The sequence below is a fragment of the Clupea harengus genome, chromosome 14 (genome assembly GCF_900700415.2).
Source record: "Clupea harengus chromosome 14, Ch_v2.0.2, whole genome shotgun sequence".
In the NCBI taxonomy this organism is placed as follows: domain Eukaryota; kingdom Metazoa; phylum Chordata; class Actinopteri; order Clupeiformes; family Clupeidae; genus Clupea; species Clupea harengus.
In genome coordinates, this window is record NC_045165.1 from 5,784,708 (window position 1) to 5,789,707 (window position 5,000).

A 5,000-nucleotide genomic window follows, 5' to 3' on the forward strand; every position below is an offset into this window, starting at 1 on the left:
CCAGTAACAAAACATAACGATGTCAGTCAGTGTTTTTATTAAGCAACTTTACTCTGCGAGCTGCTGTTTTCTTGATCACACAGAGTGTAGGTGTTCACTGTGGATCAGAGTGGTGGAGAGAGAGGAAGAGGGAGAGGGAAAATGAGAGGGAGAGAGAGAGGAAGAGGGAAAGGGAGAGAGAGAAAGAGGGAGAGGGAGAGGGAGAGGGAGAGGGAGAGGGAAAGTCTTGTTAGCGCCTCGCTGAAGAGCGGGAGGCCTGGGGAGGTGCAGAGTCAGCGGAACCTCCATCTCTCTCAGGGCCTCGCCTCTATTAGTCTGACCAGTGGCTGACCTGCCGCACACCCGGATCAATGGGCCAGAGCCAGAGGAAGAGGCAGAGGCAGAGGCAGAGGCAGAGGCAGAGACAGACAGAGGCAGAGGCAGAGGCAGAGGCAGAGACAGACAGAGGCAGAGGCAGAGGCAGAGGCAGAGGCAGAGGCAGAGGCAGAGACAGAGACAGAGACAGACAGAGGCAGAGGCAGAGACAGAGACAGAGACAGAGGCAGAGGCAGAGGCAGAGGCAGAGGCAGAGACAGAGACAGAGACAGAGACAGAGACAGAGACAGAGACAGAGACAGAGACAGACAGAGGCAGAGGCAGAGACAGAGACAGAGACAGAGACAGACAGAGGCAGAGGCAGAGGCAGAGGCAGAGGCAGAGACAGAGACAGACAGAGGCAGAGGCAGAGGCAGAGGCAGAGGCAGCCGTCGCTCTCTAACTACAGAGGGAGAGGAGGGGAGAGAGCTAAGGGCTCACCCACTCAGGTCCTCAAGGGCACACGGAACAGGATTCAGATTCTCTGTTGCTTATTTTCTGTTTTACCTTATCACACATCTGTCTGTCTCTCTCTCACACACACACACACACACACACACACACACACACACACACACACACACACACACACACACACACACACACACACACACACACACACACACACACACACACACACACACACACACACTCACTCACATGTCTGACACACTCATGCTGACCATCTCTGTCTCTGGTAGTGTCTCACACACACATGATCACACAGCTGGGTAATACCCTCCTGATCCCGATTTAAGTTGCTCAAACACAGAGGTGAAGAATCAAGAAAACGTAATCATTCGGCCATCACTCTGTTCATTCTTTTATTTGCCCTCCACCCTTCTCCCAGTTGGTCCCCTAACTCAGTATCTCTTTACCCTGCTCTCGCTCTCTCTCTCTCTCACTCTCTCTCTCATACTAAAAGAAGCTCCTAACTGGCAGGGTTTGATAAAGAAACTCTTTATTCACAAACAATCAGAAAACAGCAGTTGCCATGTTTTGGAATGCAGGTGCGGAATCCCAAAGAATCAATCGCGAATGAATCGTTGGGGGGTTTAAGAGATGCAACATTACCAACCGATCGAAAGAACCAATTCATTCGGTTTGAAATTGAATAGAATGTAACAAATGTGTTGTAAATGAAACTAAACGAATTCCTGTCTACACAAACATGTTATCACACAGAGGCATTTTGAAAATGTTGCAAGGATACCCGGTCAATGGGTAGAGTATTTCGTTACTATTTTTTTGTGGCCCGTCATCTTTATTCATTCATTCATGTATTTATATATCTATCATTCTTTGAGGTAGGCCATTTAGCGCATGTCAGTTCACTAACACGCAAGCCAGGGAAAACTAGACCTGTCACTCATCAACCAATCACCAAGGTTACTGAAAGCAAGCTCGTGTACGAGACGCGGTTTTGACCAGAGTTGTGGCTTTTCCTCGGTAAAAAATTGGTCTCAGCTGCTTTGTGAATAAAATGTTGGAGAAAACTTTTCTTAGTTAGAAACTTTAAGTGCGACTTTGGAGAACTCTTAGTGAAAAGATGAAATGCCTTTGTGAACCGGGCCCCAGACCAGCTCAGGGAGGTGTGGGGGCGAGAGAGGCTGGATAATCGGACCTGAACAGGCAGGACTGTGAGAGAGTCCCCCCCACCATCACCTCCACCACCTCCCCTGTTCTCCACTGAGGAGGGCAGCCAGTGCCTGATTGGATGGGGGAGACTGGTGGAGGATACTGATGAGACATCTAGGACTCATCTTATTAAAGCTCTGGAGGAAGAGTCCCAGTGAAGTGATGATCTCTCTCTCTCTCTCTGTCTCTCTCTGTCTCTCTCTCTCTCTCTCTCTGTCTCTCTCTGTCTCTCTCTCTCATTGTCTTTATCCATCTGTTCATTTCCTCATGCTCTTGCTCCTTGAGCTCTCTCTCTCTCTTTATCTCTCTCTCTCTCTCTCTCCCTCCCCCTCTCTCTCTCTCCCTCCCTCTCTCTCTGTGGCTGTCTCTCTTCTTCCGCAAAGAGAGAGAAAAGAGAAATAGAGTGGAAGAGTAGTGATTGGTGGGGTGTGGGGAAGGCTGGGGTGCTGCACTGTGATGCAGCTGAGCCTAATTGGCACATTGACAACTCACCCTGCTCCATCACGGGGACCACATCTCATGCCAGTACTGTCAGCCTCCCTACACACACACACACACACACACACGCACACACACACACACACACACACACACACACACACGCACCCGGTACACACACACGTGCACACACACACACACACACACACACACACACGCACCCGGTACACACACACGCGCGCACACACACGCGCACGCACAAACACGTGCACACACACATGCGCGCACACACACACGCACACACACACACACACACACACCATCTTGTGCACACGAATGCATGCGCTCATGCACACACACACTGTAACACACACTCTCACACACACACACACACACACACACACACACACACACACACACACACACACACACACACACACACACACACACACACGAAAACCTTCCTGCACACTATCTCTTCCACCCAGTCATTACTGAACACTTCCACCTGAGTGGCTGTTCCAGTGCAGGAAAACAAACAGTTGGCCAAACGGGGCCTTTCATTCTCCTCTAAGTCTTGATTGAACTAAACTGTTGTTTCACACGGAGGACCCTTGACAGCGAGCAGAAAGTGAGTGATTGGATGTCTTTCATCCAAACAGAACAGAAGAAAAGAAAAAGAGGGTCTTTGGAGTGTGTTGGTCACTGTTGAGCACCACTCAGAAGAAGAAGCGGGCTGAACAATGGCATTGACATGACATGACACACACACACACACACACACACACACACACACACACACACACACACACACACACACACACACACACACACACACACACACACACACACACACACACACACTGGCGTTTCACACATTTCTATAAAGCCTTGGTAGTTCAGGGGAAGGTAGTTAATGTCCTGTGTTGGAGCAGTGAACAGTGGAGAGCATGTCTGAAGTCCACCTGGGGTCAACCTGGGCTCCTGTTTCCATAATGGAAAAGCTTGGAGGTTGATTTAGCCTGAGACACGTGACTCAGGACTCACTATTTATTTAGTGACAGTGTTTGAGTGTGCATGCAGGAGGGGTTGTAGTGTGTGTGTGTGGGTGTGTGTGTGTGTGTGTGTGTGTGTGTGTGTGTGTGTGTGTGGAGGGGGGGTAAAAGTGTGAAACTAATGTAACTTTGACTCCCTTGGCTGGTTAGGCCACAGCTGCCTTGTGTTCTCGAGTGCAAAGTGAAGAAGGAAGAAATACGGGCGAGAGGGAAAACACCACCACCACCACCCCACACCCCACACACACACACACACACACACACACACACACACACACACACACACACACACACACACACACACACCACACACCACACACACCAACGCACACACACATCACCCAAACACCCCCACCCCACACCACACAAACACACACACACACACACACACACACACACACACACACCCCAACGCACACACACATCACCCAAACACACACACACACACACACACACACACACACACACACACACACACACACCACAGACACACACACATCACCCAAACACCCCCACACACACACACACACACCGCACACACACACACACACACACACACACAAACACACACACACACACACACACACACACACACCAACGCACACACACATCACCCAAACACCCCCACCCCACACCACACAAACACACACACACACAAACACACACACACACACACACACACACACACACACCACAGACACACACACATCACCCAAACACCCCCACCCCACACACCCAACCCCCCCACACACACACACACTGACAAACACTCACACACATCAAGCAACCACCCCCCCCACACACACACACACACACACCACACACACACACACACACACACACACAATCCCCCGCCACCCCACACCACACATACACACACACTAAAATGTGTTGACAAACTTGAGCCCCTGATGTTGACTCAGTTTTGATGTCTTGTTTCCCTGCTGTGTTCCCCCAGGTGCCCCAATCCAACCCTATTGCGGATGAGGGGGCCTCTGCAAAATGCATTGGCTTGCAGCTCCACATCCATCTCTGTTGGCCCTCGCCTCGGGGCCCTACGCCTCAGCACTGACAGTGACATAGCAACGGCTGACTGAGGGCAAGTCAGCACTTACTCACACACACACACACACACACACACACAAACACACACACACACACATAAATAAATAAAACAAACACATACACACACACACACATAAAACAAACACATACACACACACATACACACATACATATACACACACACACACACACACACACACACACACACACATAAAAACAAACACATACACACACACACACACACATAAAACAAACACATACACACACACACACACACACACACAAACCCACACACACACACCCACACATACATACGCAAACATTATATATATTTTAGAGGTTGCACAGAGTACTCAAATATTCGAGTAATCGAGCAGCAACAGCAATCCTCAAGTTTCTACATTTCTACACGTGGCGCTAGCGTAAGAACTGAAAATGGGTCAGTTTCTA

At 49.7% G+C, this 5,000-nt stretch overlaps 1 protein-coding gene across 4 annotated transcripts in view; it reads right to left on the reverse strand.

The window, feature by feature from the left end:
• The window catches only part of LOC105894926 (MAM domain-containing glycosylphosphatidylinositol anchor protein 1), a 225,005-nt gene that overhangs the window by 113,581 nt on the left and 106,424 nt on the right, over window positions 1-5,000 (reverse strand). The window lies entirely within an intron of this gene.